We start from the raw sequence: 19,831 nt of genomic DNA on the forward strand, positions 1-19,831 counted from the left end.
TGGATGATGGAGATTTTAACTCGTGCAAAGTGTCCCACACGACTCCAGAACTTGTCGAGTGAATAATCCAGGTTTGAATGAGAGATTTCCTGAATCTGAATCGAAGATTCAAAAGATTTTTGCTCCAGTAAAAAGTCACTGAAGTTGAAAATACGATGCATGCAAAATCAGGAATCTCAATCTAAGCTGTGTGTGACAAAAACAGGCAAAAAAAAAGAAGCTAAAAATAAAATTAAAAAAAGGTGTTTCCTGTCGCCTGCTTTCTCGCCTCATATCTCCTGAAGTGATTTCCCGCTCTTCAGACTTCATCGACCTCAGTGGAGAATTTTGCTGACACGACACTCTGGCAACGTCCCAGCTGACTTTAAATGTCTTTGTTTTTTAACCTTTCGATGGCGGTGGTTTCGGGGAAACCGAGAGCGTGTGAACGTTACGTCTTTTTTGAAGCCACAGGTGGAGGAAGCTGTGTGTGTTTGAAAACGTGGTCAGAGTGGTTACAGCGATGATCAGTGATGGGCTGACCGACACGCAGCAGCTTCCCTTTCTGCTTCCTGACGTTGACCTATGCTGTCCTATGATGGGTAATCCAGGTCGCCTGCCCGCTCTACCCCGCCACGCAGACCTCGCACGTGTTGTTTGGGTTCTTATGCTGTGAAGCTGTTCTGCACGTCGAAGCACTTTGTTTATACAAACAGACGTTATTATAACGTTTTCCAGAAAGGCCTGAGACCAGTACGTGCCCATCATGGTGACGCGGCGCCCTCTATCCGTCACTGTAACGCGGGGCGTGCAGGTTTTGACAGGCCCGTCATGTTGCCATTACGACTGAACATTGTTTACAGGATACCGCAGGAACATTTACGACGGCCTCCAGCGGGAGGGGAACAGATTTATGAGCCGCTCCGACAGCTTATTGACTCTCGGCTTTAGAGGTGGAATGCTTTTTTTTTTATTTGTGTGTGTTTGTGGGAAAAGTTTTGAACTCCGCAGTGGAAATGAACCAAAGATATTCGAGTTATGACGAGCGTGTTTCTCAAAGGCTCCGGTGTCCAAACGTATTGTTTCCTGAAGAGCCAAGAGAAACATGCTCGAATGAGGAGGACTCTTATCTGTCGCGTTTCTGAAACCATCTGGCACTTGAACTGATTCTCTATTTTCACAGGGATGATATCTTTATTGCTGTTGGCTCTGTTGGACAGATTTACAGCCGAAGAATTCAGGAGAAAGAGGGTGACGTGTAGTGACAGGCAAGAAAAAGTTAGAGGGAAACTGTCATGGATGTTTACTCCAACATGAATCATTATGGCTCACTAATGGGCAGCCCCTCTATCGAGGTATGTCAGGGTTCCTCCACTACATTTCTACTGATGACACGCTGACTGTATATCAACATGGACGACGCGTCAGGCTGCACAAAACTGAAGACAAAACAACCCCATTAAGGCGCCACACGTAAACGAGGCCAGATTGGCGGAAGGGACTCATTTCAAACATTTCACAGCATCCTCCCAGCTTACACTGAGCGATAGTAGAAAAGTCGCGGCTAACATTAGCCTGCTAGCTAACATTAGCCTGCTAGCTACAGGCCGTGCCTGTGTTTACCGCGTGTTTTTGGAAACACACTGATCGACTGTCGGGCAGCTCGGGGGTTCGTAGAGACACTTCCTGCCAACGTTCCTTTCGTGATAGGATCCGGGAGAAAGATTACAAAGGCGTGCCTGCTTGTTGCCATGGTGATTTCAGAAGCTGTGCAGTCAGATCAACAAAACATCAAAACGTCCCAGAAATTCATGAAAGCAATCTTAAACATTTATACATTTGTTTTTATTTCTGATGTTAAATTGAGCTTTTGGGACCTAATGGGGGTTGACTCACTTTCGAAGCCAGCCTCCAGTGGACACTTATGGAATTGCAGTTTTTGTTTTGCACTTCTGCATTTTCTTCATTTTCATCACTGAGGTTGCTGCCTGCTTATAATCAATTACTGGTTTGTTGAATGTGCACTGTACTGCCCTCTAGTGGCATAAACATACTTTAAATGCTTTAAGACATTTCACTGAATTGTTCCAAGATGGAGAGAAACTTTAGCATTATGCTAACATAGCTGAATTTCTGCCAGGATAGCTAATTTGAACAGTGAAAAAGGTTTCAATTACACCAAAATAAATGCACACTTGTTACTTTTAAAGTGTTATTTAATTATATTTTCATAGAAAAGGCTGATATTACAGAATATTTATTTCATGAAAACTGCTATCGTGTGGGTAGTTTGTGTTTGTCGTTAGCCGTGTAGGCTTTCATGCACATGTGTGTGCGCTCTGACCTGTTAATCCTTTCACAGGGGGGATTGAGTTTTGCCCCACGAACACGCACACGTGTTCAGCGCAACAATGAAGACATTGAACACGGATCGTACTGCTGCACTCCTGGTTCCCCGTAAATCTTCTCGAGGATCAGAGAGACGCGCACACATGACTTAAACACTAAAGCCAGTTTGACCTCATGTCTTTGGAAGTTCAAGACCCTGAGAGAGAGAGAGAGAGGGAGAGAGAGAGAGAGGGAGAGAGAGGGAGAGAGAGAGAGAGGGAGAGAGAGAGAGAGAGAGAGAGAGAGAGAGAGAGAGAGAGAGAGGGAGAGAGAGAGAGAGGGAGAGAGAGAGAGAGAGAGAGAGAGAGAGAGGGAGAGAGAGAGAGAAAAAAGGAAAATGTTCAGTCTTTGTTGACAAAGACGTCGGAGCTGAAATAAATCATCTTGGAGGAGATGACGATGCAGACAGTGTGTGAAGCTGTGCGGCCTGTTCGGACCATTCAAGCGTCATATAAACCAGCTCTGCATACACACACTCTTTTAAACACACCAAGCACACACAGCCACACACACACATGCACACACAGTCCGTGCCGTTGGCCTCCTGCCCTCGTCTGTGCTGGGCAGAAAATCCCTCCCACGCTGCAGCAGCTCCACCAGATCTCCATCTTTACTGCTAAATTCTTTCTTTTGTGCAACACGAGAAAGAATGTCGATTTTTTTTCCCCCCGTCTGACTTTTAACAGTCACGTGAAAGGAAAGTAAAACAGACCACACGTTCAAATAAAATCTGTCTGAAGTCGGAGAGGCGATACATCACGTCTGTCAGAGCTGAATATTTGATTTCTGACCACACGTCGAGGTCCGTGTTCTCTCATGTTTGAAGCGTGCTAAGCTAACGTGGAACATGTTTTACAGTTGCAGGAACGTGTGCTGAAGTGAAGTTGGTCAAACTTTCAGGACTGCTCATCTCAGACGCTCCTGACCGGGACCAGATCTGTTAAGAGTCCACTCGGCGAGGTGGTCACGGGAACGATTCATGTCAGCATATCAGGAGCTTTCTGCGAGTGTGAAAGCACGAACACTGTGTCGTTAAGTTAGACGCCAAACCGCGAAGTTAGTTTGAGCGGCGCTTCTGCCATCGACGGAGATCTGGAACCGAACGCCAACTGTTCCTTTTTCTTCTCAGCTCAACAGGTGGTTTAGACGCCATGTCGATGTGTAGTTTGTAACGGCGAAGCGGCGTTAACGAAGAGGCAGGCAGCCAAGGGAGCGACGTACGGACGGCGTCATCTCTTTGCACAAATCACAGAAATACCCGGAGAAGACGGACGAATATCAGCGTCAGGATTTACTCGACGAGATCGATTTATTGTGCGGAAAAAAAAACTCTACGATGTCATAAATCTTCTTTATAAGGTCATAAACTTGTTTCCCTCCACGGTGACGTCTCACTGACCTTCTTCGGCGGCTAGACTCACTAATCGGCGTGTTTCTGCTGGAATGAGAGGAATGAGTCCGACTGTTAGCGTGTTACAGGCGTGTGCGAGTGTGGAGCATGTGTTCCACACATGACAATAGGAGTGTTTCAGCGTGCACGCTGCTGTGCGTGTCATTGTGTGAGTGTGGCGTGTGGTGTCTCCACATGTGGAGGAGGTGAGTGTGATTACAGGGTAGCACTGCAGTGTCCCCCCCCCCCCCTCGGGACTCCTCACCCTGTCATTTTCCCCTCCTCAGCCCCCGTGCCTTCAAGAGGGAGGGTGGGTCCGTGACCTCCCTCCGACGCCCAACCACAAGAGAGGGAGTCGCCCACTTCACAAAACCCGACCTTAAAGGGTCCATTTAAGAAAGGCTGGGCCCCCCCCCCCCCCCCCTCGGGCCTCTGAAGGACTGAACATGTCATACAGCGTGGAGGGAAGGACTCCACGTCACGGTGACACAGACGCCGACCGTGCAGTTTTTACTGTCCAACGGGAGAGCGACGATCACGCCTGTTCATCTACACCAGGTGGCGTCCAATGTGCGGCCCGGGGGCCATTTGCGGCCCCCGACTTTATTTGAAGAATTTGAAGATTTTAACCTGAGGTCTCATTCAGATTTCATATTTTTTTTCTTTTTCATGTTAGCAAAGGCTGAAAGATATTCATCAAAGAGGAAATATTTAGTACAATGTCTTTTTCTGACAGCTTTGATTATTTTCCACATTTCTTGTTGACTATGAAATGAAACTTTGCATCATGTTTGCAAACAAGCAGATTGTTGTTTAACCCTTTAATAACCTGAGCTAAATACAAAAAGCTTTTAAAAAGAATAACCACGTTACAGTCTGAAAAAAACTAATAATAAAACAGATAAAGAAGTTATTTCCTTTTATTAAAAGGGTTTCTTTTCATTCTGATCTACAAAGCCGACTATTCAAAAAACATTTCCACAAACTAGTTTCTCACTGCAATTAATTGTTTTTACATTATTTTTGTAAAGGTCAAAATACATAAAGTTCCTTACAATATTATTTATAAAACAAAACCTGCGAGTGATTCTAACAGGACGATTCTGGCCCGCAAGAACCAAAGTTTGGACCCCACTGATCTACACGCAGCACTCACACAAACACACTGAGTCTCCTCGTGTAAGGGACTCTGCAGCGTTTCAGTTGAAGTGGGAAATTCCGAGTTCCCAGTCGGAAGTGTCAACTGGAACACTCCCTGAAGACTCGGCCCGAGATCTGTAACCATCGTGTTTTTTTAGCCGCTTGTTCCTGTTTTTGTGCACAAACGATCACGTAGCGTTAGCTTAGCTAACGAAACAAAGCTACACCTGGAGGCGTCCGTGTTGCTTTTTTTCCAACTTTCAACTGGAACGCGCTCAACTCAGCGGTGCGACGTCATTCCGCCACCCAACCATCACGTCTCATCTCAGGAGGCCCCGCCCCCTTGAAACAGAACGACAGTCCAGCTGGTCTTAAAAGTAACCGCTGGACTTTTTCATGCATTCATGAGGTCTGATGACTCGTTATAGAAAAGCACAGACTGAGATGATTTGTGATAGTTTTTCTGTCTTAGCCAAACTTTCCTCACATACCACCGTCAAGGCCGTCAGACAAGCTGTGGTCACATTCAGTTTTTTAATCCAACACGCTGCTCACATTAGGTCCAAACATTCCTACCATGGTGGTTCCCAGACTCCCACTGCTCCACACGACTGTAAAACATCACAGGAAACACTTTCACAAACACGCCTCCCACGAAGCCGTCTGGGAAATACTCCAACAAGAACTAAAAAACAAGAGGAGGAAAGTCTCAAGTGGGAGATGAGGAACAGTAAATGGACCTGAGCTTTCATTTTTAGATTTAAAGCAACTTAAAAAAAAACAAACGTGTCACATTTCAATTCAACATGGGCATCTTCATCTTCAGCCACAAACCACAGCGAGATGTGACGAAGCAGAAACCAGAATCTGGGTCAAACTGCGCTCGCTGCAAACTCGCTGAGTAGCGGAAACACAATGACTCAAACTGCACGAAGCAGAGATAAACACTTCACGACCTTCACGACCTTCAGACGGAGCAAACAGTGGGAGGAATGATGGCTATTTCTTGAAGCTATCAGTGGCTAACGTTTGGATGCTCAGTCTAATAATCTGCGTGTTGTTCCTCTCTGTAATCTCTGAGGCATCAGTTTGTTTTAAAAAGGTAATCCCTGAGGGAGTCGACCCGTCCTGATGCTACGCAGAGGCCCTGCAGCTCCAGCAGAAACACGGCTTGTTTGCAGTAAAGCAGATTTATCTTATCAGGAATCACAGGCTGGGTTTAAAAGCAGAGACGAGGAACTTTAAAGCCCTGCGTGTTAAACCGTCACCTTCACTGTGACCGAAATATCTCATTCGTTAGCTTAATGTGAAAGCTAATGTTGAGACTATTGGATTAAAAACACAGGAATAAACTGACTCCATGTTAGTTTTTCTACCTGTGACGTGATATTTATTTTATTGTTGCTTTAATGAGGATTTTTTGCACAGCTGTTTATTTACGTGACGTTTGCAGTGACCTGATTCTGGATCTGACCGCCGTCAGCTAACGAAACTCACCACAGCCTCTGCAGAGTGTGCAGTGTTAAGTATCTGTGTCGCTGCTTATCTTTCTATAGGAGGCGTACGCCACCCCGTCCTTACAAGGACAGCACGGGAAAAGAATATGTAGGGACCCCCCCCCCCCTCCGGAGGTCATGGGATAATCCCAAGAACAACATCCAGAACATTCTGAGGCTCGTAATTAAAGATCTGCTACGTCTATTTTGGATCTCTTCAGATTAGGCTCCTTTCAAGAAAAACAAACAGATGTTCTCCATTTATGAAGCTTCTTAAACACGATGAAACTTTTTGACAAGGCGAATGACGGATTAATGAGCGGCATGCAATTTTAACTTGCCAATGGAAAGAGACCGTCAGGACTTTAAAATGAGAGAATGAACAGAAATAAAAGATGGAGAAGAGTCTCTAAAGAGTGTTTTCCTCAGACTTGGCTCTGAGCCTATCCAAACACCCCCGCCTGTGCCTTAAAATGACCCCACAACCTTCCCATTAACCCAAGCCCCGCCCCCTCCCACCCCGACGTCACACAAGGCCACAGCTGCATCCAAAACTCTAAAGGAAGCAGAGTGTGTGTGTGTGTGTGTGTGTGTGTGTGTGTGTGTGTGCAAACGCTCGAGGTGGGGGTCACCAGCTGAAGAAGCGAACGCGTTTCCATTTTAGATACTTTGGGAGGATCTTCTTCATCGTCTGCTCGTTCTTCCTCACACTGCAGAGTTTCTAACCCTGCCGCCATTTTTCTTCTCGGAGGGAAACACGAGGGTTGGATCGAGTTAATATCTACAGCTGGGAGGTCAGCTTTCCTCTGGGACAATGTGAGGATATGAGCGCTTGATGACAGCTCATGATAAGAGGCTCAGTTAGTCTGTGTGTGTGTGTGTGTGTGTGTGTGTGTGTGTGTGTGTGTGTGTGGAGCTACTGGGTACAAGGGCAGGCAGTCTCTTTCAGTCCTGTATCTGCAGACTGATGCCAAAGTCTGGACAGCCTCGGTTGTTTTTATTTTACACAGGCAGCAGCTCGTCTGTTTTCACGCTGTGTTTTATGCTAACGTGTCGTTAGCATAAAACACACGTTTTGATCTCCGGAGGAGGTGCCATGAAAAACACATCAGTAATTAAAAACAAGGAGTAACCCAACAATAGGTTTGTCGGAGCAGGTGGGGGGGTCATAACTCATTTTAGCTTAAGAGGGCTAAACCTCCAGAATCAGACATAATGGACCCCCGCCCCGGTTTAAATGGTCATGACGTTTCTGCTTCACGTGTCCACACGGCGGCATGCTAACATGCACCGACAGGATCCTGTGGACATGATGGAGAAATGTCTGACATGAATGAGCTCCGAAGAGTTGGGGGTTCGATGCCTTGCTCATAGGCAGTTTGAATCCTGCTGAAAAAGTGTTCCTGTAAAAACATCGTTGGGTTGGGTTGTTTAAATGTTTGTTTACAATGTGTTTAACGTCTGATATGAAACTGAACTTTATGCTCTTTATTGCTAACGTGTGCTAAGCTGTCTTCTCTGACAGGTTTCTGTTTTATCGTTTAAATTTAAATCCGATGTCCCTCTGATAACTTTTATCAGCCTTTGTTTTTTAAGGAAACACTGAAATGATAAGGACGACCTTCTGAGGACTGCTGACGGCCGTGGTGACCTTTTCGGGGGGTCGAGAGACAATCAGCAGAGACAGAAATAGAACCTGAACGAGCAGCTGAAGAAATAAACTTCTTTGTGCTTTTTCTCAAACTGAACGCTTGAAAACAAAGATGAGAGGATTTAACTCGTTTCATTGTATTTAAGGTGATGAACGTCAGAGCTCGAGCTCCTGCTTCCACGTGTCGCACGACTCAAGGACTGATTGACCTCATCGGTCTTCCACACAAACGCCTTTCTGATCATTCCTGGGAATTTCAAGTTGGTGAAATCTTCATGACTCAACGCTGAGCGCTCTTCCCTCCTTTTCCTGCCCGATCAGAGGAAACTGAAGAGAAGCTGATCGGTGGTCAGCGGGCCCACGTGTTTCCTGAACGTCTTAGAGCAAACACACATCCTTCTGCTCCCCGAGCCCACGTCAAGGCCTCGGACTGTCCTCCAAAACAATGGGCCGAGGAATCCCGCTCCGTGCTGGAGGAGAAGCCAGGCACTCATTTAGATAGCTGTATCTGTCAGTCTAGACACACAGCGCTATCACTTGTTCAAACAATGTGCTGTTAATTACTGTTCGAGTGACTCCGGGCAACAAACACTGAGAAGGGAAAGGAATTTAAACATTGTTATCCTGAAGTGGGAGGGGCTAAAGCTGTGTGCGCTCGCTCGTTAGTCGTGTCTCAGGTTAGAAAAGTTTCGATTAAAGAGAAACAGAAAAAGCCCCTCGACTCTGTCATGAGGGGATTTCTGGGATTTATCAGGGCAAACATCTCGCAGGTCAAGAGACACCCACGCCATTCCAGCCCCCTTACACACACACACACACACACACACACACACAACAACAAAACTAGTAAATAATGACTTCCTGTGAAAACGCAGAGCAAGAAGTCTGTCCAGTTGCTTTCATTTCCCCTCTCGTCTTTCATGTAAGGATCCCAGAGGAAAATGCCCAAAACTACTCGACCCAAAACGGCGGGCGAGTTACAGGAGGCGGGAAAAGAAGGCGTGGGCGGTGGAGGTTAAAACGGGGTCCTTTGAGGAGGTTATTTTGGAGTCATGCAGGGTGGATAATTCTAGGGCTCGACTGCTTTACTCTCTTTTTTTTTTTTTTTTTTTTGCAAAGTGAGAACACCTCGTTTTACCGTCTGCTGCTTTTTGACGGGGGCGATGAAATGTAAGCGTTCACTTCTGCACTCCTGAGAATGTCCAGATGAGTTCAGCAGGACTGATACCAGCAAATATCAGGAGTTTTCTGCAAGTGTGAAAGCGCCGTCACTCAACCATGTCGGAGCAGGAAATCTTTTTCCTCCTAAAACTCTCAGGAGTGCACACGAGAAACGCATCAAGGTGTTTATCAGGGGAGCTCGTCTGACACATCCTACAGTGTGATGTCTACAACACATCCAAGATGGCGAGCGTCGAGTCAGCCGCTGCAGTGAATGCTGTTTGTGATTAGATGAATTGTCAGAGTCAGCGGGGAAACTACAGAGGAGTCAGAACAAGACGCAGAACAAACATGTTTGTTTTCGCCGCTCGTAAAAGACGCCTGCGTTCATTTCACTTTGTTTCGTAACCAGATAAAAAAAATGTCCTCACAAGCTTTTACAAAGAATTAATTAATCAGCCTCTTAAACCGCACGCCGACAAGCCTCCAGTTGTTTGTATCATGTTATTTAATTATTGACATGCCTTCTTGTTGTTTCTTTTACGACTTCATGTCCATTCATCACCCACAGCCTATAAATAGTCTTGGAGCCGGACCAGATTTCCTGCAGTGATGCAACTTGTTGTCCAGATGTGGACGGCCCTCCAGAAGAGCGTCATGGGAAAACAAACAAACACACACCCACCTCCGAGAGGAGCGCGGCGCTACTTCACACGAGCAGGGAAACCTTCAGCAGAAACCTCAGAGGCTCCGGCTGTGGAAGTGACAGAGGAGGAGTTCTTTAGTATTTACACGGTGTGAGGAGAGTAAAGGAACGCTGTGAAGAGAAGCAGGAAAAGTCTAAAATGATCGAGTCAGAATGTGTAAAGGAAGAAATTCAAAGATTGATAGGTCGTTGAAACGGTCGAATGAGCTTTAAAGAACTTTAAAACAACGATGTAAGAATTGTGTTTGTTGATCTACGCAGCGACGGCAGAGCTAGCTCGAAGCTAACTCGAGCTAGCTCGAAGCTAACTCTGCTACAATGGCTCAAATGACAGCGTTTATCGTTGACATTGCACGTGGTCCCTTTGCAAACTTGTGTGCAAATCTTCAGCACGTTGTTGGCTAACTGTTAGCATGTGCAGTATGTGTGTGTTTTTCACCGTTACCATGACAACCATAGTCTGTGGCTACATGTCTACATTGGTGATGCTCATGTGAAATACAGGAAGCCGCCTGTTTCATGACCTTTACACTCGCTGGTTCACAGGTCAGGAGAAACACTTCTGATGTTTTATACATGAGCTCTAAGAGGAGGCGGAGCTTTGATTCAGACGTCACACTTTAACTTATACAGCCAATACAAACAGGGTAAGTGAGGTCGTGCTAAAAATGCAACACCCTTTACACGGCTGCAGAAAAAAAAAAAAAAAATCACACATTTCTTTCAGCACAAGTGAGAGTGTGTGTACATGTGTGAAACACAAACACCTGCTCCACCCAGAAAGAGTTCGCTTCACGCTAACAGACACAAACACTTGAAAGAGTAAAGAAGGAAATCTTATGTGACCTGAAACTTACTATAATATAAACTATAATATAAACTATAATATAAACTATAATATAAACCACATTCACACAGCTGACAGTTCAGATAGAAGTGATGAAACGAGCTAAAAAGCCTCTGCATGTTTCTAATAAGCTCCAGCAGCAGAAAGCTGCTCAAACTAGGATCCATGTTGGAGATGCTTCTGAAAAGGTTAACAGAAGGCGTGAGAAGGAAAGAGAGAGAGAGAGGGAGAGAGAGAGAGAGCGAGCGAGCGGCCACAGCTGCTGCACAGTAAATATTTCACTCTTCATCTAAATACTCTCCCTTTCTTTTTTTTTACTGGCACACAAAGACACGCTGGAGGTCAACAAACACAGATCCTGTCTTTGTTTTCCGTCAGTGGCCCGGTTCATGTCGCCCTCGGGCTTTTCATTTCACAGGTGTGCCCGCCGCCAGTAGACGGGTCAGTCCAATATTTGTCACTGTGTTATTGTCTCTGCTCACTGCTGTGGAAGTGACACCAGAGTGTGACTCAGCAGCTCTGCGCTCACCGCTGTGTGCAGAAACCCGTTTGTACTGAGCGTGCGGGCTCGGTCCGAAACAGTCTGAACAAGGAAAGGGGGGCGTGGCCTTATTCGATTTTCACAACCTACTATCTGTCCAAATAATGTGGGAGGGGCTTCAGATATGGTAATGCATGGCACAATGGACACAAAAAGGACTACCACTCAGCATTTTTTTTAAAAATGTTTTTGCTTTCTAGAAACTCACAAGTTCTTGTAAAAGTTAAATAACAGCTCTGAGAAAATGTCTAATTTTCCGCCCTGTGCTGTCGTCGATCGATGTTTGATCATTGTGATTTAAAAAACCAAAAAGCCTGACATATATATTTTATATGTCATGAGAACTATATGTTACGGGGAAGTCCTTTGCTGTGAAAACCTTCAGTAAAGCTGTGGTATGTTTATGTTTCCTTCCCTTCACTTAAATACATGAAGAAGAAAAGTGTAAAACCACAAAAACAGAACAGGGCCACCCTCAGACTCGCTGGCACAGCTTCCTGAGGAAACGCTGGCGTCACGACTGCCCACCTCACAGAGCCTTTAAATCATCCGTCTCTGGACCAGTTCACAGCTTTCTAACCAGAAGGGTTGGTCACACCTGGTCAGAGCGCGTCCGTGATGTTTCTGAGGCCGAGTACCGAACCAGCCGTTCATCTCTCTGTCTGTCAGAAATGAATGTTTGGGCCACAAGCAGGAAATCTGGGGCCTTGCATTAACTGCAAACCTCAACATAGACACTCCCGTTATGTCCACACGCCAGAAAAAGAAAGACCGGAAAGTTAAGCTGTGTGATGTCATTCATCCAGCTCACACACCAGATTTATCCTCCCCACTTCCTCCTCTGGGCTTTTTTATTTAAAATTCACTTCTTCTTTTTTTATCAAGAAAATTAAAACCACCTCTGTGAGACTGAACTCACATAGCTAATCGCTGACCGCCGTCGCTGCAGCTTTTCAAAGGCTCCTTCGAATGTGTCCTCCTTCCCCCTCAAACTAAAGATCCATCCGGTGCGTCCCTCCTGTCCTGTCCCCGAAAAATCCACACATTCACTGCACGCTCACTCAGAAGACACAGCAGACCTTAAAGTGCGAGTGTGTGGTTTCTCAAAGACACAGGAAATAAATGAACGCCAAATGTTGCACACGATATTCTTTTAAAAATGGATTTTTATTTCTCCACTGAATTGTCCAAAAACTGTTTTTTTTCCTGTAAATTAAATCATCTGGAAAAATTCAATCAATTCAGTTGTTTATATTTCAGGTTTCAGTTATCTTTTCGTTTTCATGTGGACCAAGATTTTTCTTGAGAACTTTCCGTGTGTGGACGGGATGTAATTCTTTTAAATGGAGACGGAAAATCCCCGCCTGCGTGTGGACGAGGCCGCAGTCGTAAAGATTTACAGACTGATCGAATCCTCTCACAGGACGCAGTGTTTAGCATCCAACGCCAGACTGCTAATTTTCAACCACAAATACCAAATATTATGACCGAGAGATATCGTCATGCTAATCAAACATCCACAGAGCTGGACGGACAGGACTCGAGTCAACACAGATGATCAACACACGTCCAAGTTAGGATTTCACGCCTCACCAGAGCGCTACTTTCCTCCACGAGAAGCTACATGTGCCGTCCAGATGCATCCAGAAAACTTTAATCCTAACAACGCACACATGTCGGGAGGGAGCTGCGCTGGCTGCAGGACTGATCATCTCATCAAAACCGCTGGTATCCAAACAGAATCCTTCCTGCACAATCATCTCCCTCAATGAAACCTCAGATTTAAACAAAACCAATCTCGTCCTTAAACTCGACCGCAGAAATAATCTGTTTTTTTTTTTTTTTCTTCTTTTTCTGATTGAGGCCAGCGTCGGACAGAACCTGGCGAACGACTCATGCAGAAACATGTGAGTCACGGCGAGGACGGTGGGAAAGGGATGAGGAGGTAATTGGTTTGAATTGAAACAAGACGAGACACCGGCGCAGCTTCCAAGGAAGATCTGACCAAGAACGTGGGAAGTCAAAAGTTAATCAGGATCATAGTAACACTAACCATGTGTTTAAATACATTTCCTTCTCCAGCAATGACACAAGACTCCGATTCTCTTCAGACATAATGAACAAAACAGCAGGATGAGTGTTCACACACATTTCTATTTCTGACCAAACATGGAACACAACACGATCGCTGGGAGCTGTGAAAGTGTCCAGATGAGGTGTTTTTTTCGTGGAAAGTTTCGTGGAGCGTTTCGTGCCTCCGGGGATCAGAAAGTGGAGGCTGAGGTGCGTCGGCTCCAGTTTCTCCTCCACCTCCCCTCCTCCCCCCCAAGGGTCAAAATCTGGGCAGGAAAGAATATATTCCTTGTCTGCTGTTCAGGTTTTACAGTGAAATACTTCACATAACTTCACAGCCTGCAGAAACACAGTCAGTACTCAGGCCAGCGGGGTGCGGGGGTCCCAGAGTCGCCATGTGTCGCCGTTATATTACCCAGAGTCACAGAACATGCCAACATTTAAAGCAACTGTGGTCTCAACTGTTTCAGGTCTCTGCTTGAAACGAAACACCGTCAGAGACAGGCTGACCACAAGGTGGACACGTAAATCTTTCAAAAGGCAAAGTACCGTTTTTATGGTAAAGGAAAAACTGTAAAAACATTAAGAGCTCTCAGTAGAAGTTTTTAAACGTCTTAGTCCTGTAAGTGCTTCAGTTGAGAGTTCAAATGGTCAAATTTTGTTCCTTCATGAGCTTCAGGGGAGAGAAACATGTCTAATACCCATTTCTTTATCTCAACACTCAGTCTGCCAGATATGAGAGCAGTTATCAGGTGAACAGGTGTTGCAGCGATGGAAGCGGGCAGTGGAACTGCTTCAGATAGAAGTGATTGTACCCGAGCTAAAAAGCCTCTGCATGTTTCTAATAAGCTCCAGCAGCAGAAAGCTGCTCAAACTAGGATCAATGTTGGAGATGAAACATGGAGAGAGGTTAGAACGCAGAAAGCTTTACAGACCCATGCAGAGCTGACTAAACACTGAAGCTACAGTGTCCACCACATGCAGAGCTGGCTAAACACTGAAGCTACAGTGTCTCTACATGCAGAGCTGGCTAAACACTGAAGCTACAGTGTCCACCACACGCAGAGCTGGCTAAACACTGAAGCTACAGTGTCTCTACATGCAGAGCTGGCTAAACACTGAAGCTACAGTGTCCACCACACGCAGAGCTGGCTAAACACTGAAGCTACAGTGTCCACCACATGCGGAGCTGGCTAAACACTGAAGCTACAGTGTCCACCACATGCAGAGCTGGCTAAACACTGAAGCTACAGTGTCCACCACACGCAGAGCTGGCTAAACACTGAAGCTACAGTGTCCACCACATGCAGAGCTGGCTAAACACTGAAGCTACAGTGTCCACCACATGCTGACCTGTGTGAGCATTTATAGTTTAATATTTAATTTAATATAGTTTAAACCTTTATGTGCCCTATGAGAGCGCCCCAGAAAACAGACCCTTACCCCACCAGACTGTAGAGTAGTTCCCACCTCAGCAGCTTTTAAAAACAGCAGATTTAACGATTCACCTTTTTAGACCAATGAGAGAGCTTTGAGAGCGAGATAATACTAGTTCGTGCAACTCATTGTGTGGGTGTGTGATTTGAGTTGTGCAGACAACTTTGTGACACATGAGGCGTTGAAGACACGCATGCTTAATGATTATGTGTGAGTGTGATTGCATGTGTGCGTCAGGCTAGGCTGGTTATAATAGGTTCCAGAGGTTGGACATGTTAGCCAATAAAAACAACAGAACCCACAAAACGTTGAGCAACTCACTTCCTGTAGCGTTGGGTTTATCAGCGCTGTGAGAGCCGAGGACTGATGACCTGTTCGGCTGGTTTATGAGGGCCAGGTTATTGTAGAGCGATTAAACTTTCACACACTTTTTTTTCTGCTCAAAGAAAAGACAGGAATGGAGTGAGGGAACCAAAACACACACACACACACACACACACTCACACAGCGACAAATGGCCAAACAAGCAGAGAAGAAAAAAGGCCCAATAACGTCCATAGATTGTGTCAAACATTGAAACGTCACCTGTTGGTTTGTCTGGATGAGTTGGTGAATCTGGAGAAATCTGTTCGTTTTAAAAGATGTCAAAACTCAAAAGTCTAAGCTGTGGCTAATTTTATTAGCTGGCGAATGAGCTAGTTAATTACTGTGTTTAACTGCATTTGCATGAAACTGTAAAGCTCCCATATTCTCCTTAATCATAGTCAATTTCTTTTACTGAAAAAGCTCCAGCACAGACTTTCGTGATCATAAACTCCTGTCTCTCCAAAATATGCATGAAAGAAAATCTCAAGGAAAACAACCCATAAAAGACTCATAAAAGCTCAGTGACTAAAGTCGCTAAAGTGACACCTAGCATTAAGCTAGCAGCTCCCGCCTGTATCTCAAAGAGGCCACGCCCACAATTATGTATAACTTTTAGCCATGATAATTTAATCTGGGGATGGTAACAGTATAGATATTGGGGTATAAGGAGATAAAATCATCTACTGATATGTCGGCTGATATCTTCCTCAGATTTATGTTCCACCTGTAGAGAGAGATTTAGATTTAGCGATAGTTGCTTGATATTATCGGCTGGCTGGTTTATCGCTCTGATTTAAACGGGTGACTTTCTATAAAATCTGGCCCATATAAAGTTGGTTATTTTTGCTGTTCAGCTGTGCACTTCAATATGGGGTAGGAATAAGAATCAACTCACTTTTCATTCTAGCCTCAAGTGGCCACAAAAGGAACTGCAGTTTTTGGTAGCTTTCTGTTTCAAAACGAGAAGATGACTTAAACACACTTGAAAGGCTTCGAATAGAAGCGCCGAAGCACAAAGTTTTCACGTTCATCCAAAGAGTTCCCAGACTTCCTTCTCTTCTTTTTTTTCTTTTTAAATGGAAAACACACATGAAACCGAAGAAGAACCAACAATACTTTTGGTTTTGGCTAAGTACAGGATGAGTGAAACATACCCAGCCTGGCCTTTGTGATGGTCTTGGCGAGGCTGCTGGTTCCCCCTTCATGGGCCCACACCACACTCACAGAGCTCGCTCGTAATGTCGGGTTTCAGCTCCTTTGTATGTGTGTGTGTGTGTGTGTGGAAAATCTACGGAAGAATGCACAGTTTATATTTACTTCACAAAAAGTGCTTCGTATATAAGCAGCGTCACAGATGAGTGGAGGAAGACAGATTTTATGATGTCTAGATGAATTCATACCAGTCGAGAGTTCCTCTCTCGTTAAATCAAAGATCCTCTTCCTGTGAAGTTTCTTTCATGTCAACGATTTTTCAGAGTCTTAAAGCTCTTTGAGCAGTTCAAATCATCATCCCCTCCTTATTGAGTCGATGCTCACGCAGGTTGCTACATCTCAGACACTGTAGCTTCAGTGTTTAGCCAGCTCTGCAAACGTCTGTAAACCTTTCTCCTATACGTTAACGGACACTATAACGGCCTCATCCTCTTTTTGTTCCAGACGTGTGGTGGTTTTTCTTCCACTTTTGAATTCCTGCATTCCTCCAAAAGAACAGTCCACTACTTAGTTTGAACTTTCGTGAACTCCCAGCTTGTTTCTCTTTCCTTTAAAAGAAAGAGAAAAAAAAGGCTCTTATTGTCTACGGGAGCACAAAAACCAACATTCCCTGGGTTTTATCAGCTGCCTTTCCCAGGACGGCGTAATGAATAACCTCCTCCGGGGTGTTGGTAATTGAATGAATGCCCTGCAGAGTAAAGGAAACCAGGCTGCAAACAGGTAGGGGCAGATTGGTAACACAATAGTCAATCTCGTATGTATTGAGGAAATGTCGCAGATATCAGCCAGACTCGACGATTACAAACAGCGTCTATCACTGCCTTAGCAAATGAGTTATAAGGGATTTTAGGGTACTTAGCATGCTGGTTAAAAATACTTTCTTACAGCACCCCATTGTCTCAGTTCAATAGCTGCACCTTCCAGCACATGCTCACACACACACACACACACACACTCCCACACACACAAACAGCCTATCACCTCCAATTTAAGTGCCAGGAAGACTCGATCTGAAAAGTACAACAAAACGTGAGACAGACGATGAGATGAAAACAACAACAGTGGGCAGATTTAACCTCTTCATACTCTCACTTTAGCACCCGGATTTTATAGCTTGTTGTGGCGCAAGATATCTTCAACCAAACGGCAACTTGAAGCCGATGCTGATGTGTTAAATCCTGCAGTTCCTGGAGTGTCCACTAGAGGCTGGCTGCAGAAGCACAGGAAGTCACATACACACCCATTCAAACAGCCTGTTTTTACAGCAGACATGAACATGTGACGTGTATGGTGGCAACACGAGCACTAGCTCGAGAGGGCGTGATCAGCTGTGGAGTGACAGAACGTGGTTCTCACAGGTCCTGTGGAAACTGCCGTGTGGCTGCCAGGTAGCTCTGATTTTAATAAAGAGTCAGTCAGTCAGAACAGACTCCGCCCCCTCCTCCTCCTACACGCTCGACCCAGGACAAATATTTAGAATTATGAAAACACGTCTAACACGGAAAATGTGAAAAAGCAATCCCAAAAAAACTGACATGACTTGAATGTTCTGAAATCATTTAAGAGTTTAGTTTGTGTAAAGGGGGGGGGAGGTGGGGGAAGGGGGGGGGGGGGGGGGGGGGGCTCTGCTACTCAGCCAGACAGGATTTATTTATGTTGAATGAGCAGACTGAATGAAGGCCCTCACTTTGTTTCACTTCAAATTGAAGAATCGTTCTTTGTTTTCACTCAGGAAGAACCTGAAACGGACACAAAGACGGAGGTTCAGTCCTCGGAGAGAGATGATGAAGTTCCCGAACGTCGTCATCAAACAACAGGAGCCGTTTACGACTGAACGCCCTCGCTCGCTCTGCGAGGAAGTGAGAGAGCTCTTCCGAGAACCTGATCCCCGACAGAGACGCTTCACGGGCTTGTTGCTGTGTTCGTAATTAAAGAAGCTTGAATACATTTCACAAAGCCTGGTTACTAATTCTCATGACTCGGGGTGAGTCACCATGCAGGACGTCGCCCCCCCCCCCCCTCGCCCCTCTCCTCTCCTCAATGTGGGAACGCCGCTCCGCTCTTTCTTCCATTCTGTCCTCCAAGATGAACTCATCCCAAACTGCTGCAGGATGGACAAAACCAGCTTTCATAAAACCGCTCGTTCACATCTCACCCCCCGACAGCTAATGTGGAAAAAAAAGATCTAATGTATTACAGCATGAGTTAGCCTCTCTGTGACCACGACATGCCAGCCAGAGACGGATCAATGACAGCCTCTGTGGTGGATACTGTCACTGTGGAAAAACGTCGACTTCTTTAGGGGGAAAAACAAAAGAGGCATTTTCAGGTTGAGCATCATCGTGCAGTCGTTGACGCTGTAAGACGTTCAACCCTGACAGAGAAACTTAATTAGGAAAGAATGCGTCTTTATCAGGGTTGACCTGCCGCCTCCTGGGCTTTATCTCGACTCGGCCTCACAGAGAGGATAAAGGGTCAGAGGTCAGATATGAGGGCGCAGGAAGAAGAGAAGCACAATAGGACAGTAACTTTAACCACTGACACTTCACCCTGCTAAATACTGCTTTCAATACTTTAATGTACTTTACAATATATACATATAGATGCTCTCTACAGTTATACATTTGGCCTGCAGTACCCATTTCATACACTAGGGGTCAGAGTTACATACTGCTCCTTTAATAAACAGATTTCACATCAATCTTTGTATATTTTCCAAACTGTTCGAATAATAAAATCAGCTGTGAAGCGTTAGCTTCGGCTAAACAGGAAGAGAAGGCGTCATGCTGTGCCAGTGAATGTGACTAAAGCAATTAAGTGAAATGCAAATAGAAAAAAGCAGCAGTGATTTGACTAATGAGGGAGAACACTCTGCGTCTGAGCTGTCTCTATTTACGTCTAAATACAGGACAGATTCTGTCTCTCTGCAGGCCGGCACGCCGCTCCGTTCTGCCTCCGAGGACTTTTAATAAACACAGATGGAAGTGGGCCGAGACTTTTAATAAACAATAAGTTACCCACGGCACGGCTTCGAGCTCAAACTGCCGGGCTGAGAGTGAGAAATAGGACGTAAGGATGTTTGTGTTTGCATACAGACACAACATACGCTCGGGTTATGCTTAAATCAAATGGTCCCAAATGGTCGCCCCTTCCTGTGTTTATTTATACCACTAATCCCCTTCTGACTTAAGTCACCCCCACAAAACTTTTCCCGCTGACTGAGACAAAAATCCACACAGGAATATAGTTAGAAAAACAACTGTATGAAGAGACAAACAAACCAGATGTGAACGGCCACCGAGCCGACTGTGTGTAAATGCCGCATGTTTGATTTGCATGTGTTTGCATGATAGAAGAAACACAGAGCTGAAGAGGGAGGCAGGAGGAGGAGGAGGAGCGGTGCAGCAGGCCGCTCTGTGGTCGTGCTCGGTTTGAATAAAAGCT

The 19,831-nt window shown here is 45.3% G+C and overlaps 1 long non-coding RNA gene across 3 annotated transcripts; it reads right to left on the reverse strand.

The window, feature by feature from the left end:
• Window positions 1–2,230: 2,230 nt before the first annotated feature.
• LOC306837977 lies at window positions 2,231–17,942 on the reverse strand. Of its 3 annotated transcripts, XR_013781014.1 has the most exons (5): window positions 17,339–17,942; window positions 16,330–17,304; window positions 16,071–16,124; window positions 15,395–15,434; window positions 2,231–2,524 (listed from the first exon to the last, which is right to left on the reverse strand). It is a non-coding gene; the product is annotated as an uncharacterized lncRNA (long non-coding RNA). The 3 variants fall into 3 exon arrangements; XR_013781016.1 differs by lacking the exon at window positions 17,339–17,942 and having other exon boundaries at window positions 16,330–17,319; XR_013781015.1 differs by lacking the exons at window positions 16,071–16,124; window positions 17,339–17,942 and having other exon boundaries at window positions 16,330–17,319.
• Between the last annotated feature and the right edge of the window lie 1,889 nt (window positions 17,943–19,831).

This window comes from Symphodus melops (genome assembly GCF_947650265.1).
Source record: "Symphodus melops genome assembly, chromosome: 17".
In the NCBI taxonomy this organism is placed as follows: Eukaryota; Metazoa; Chordata; class Actinopteri; order Labriformes; family Labridae; genus Symphodus; species Symphodus melops.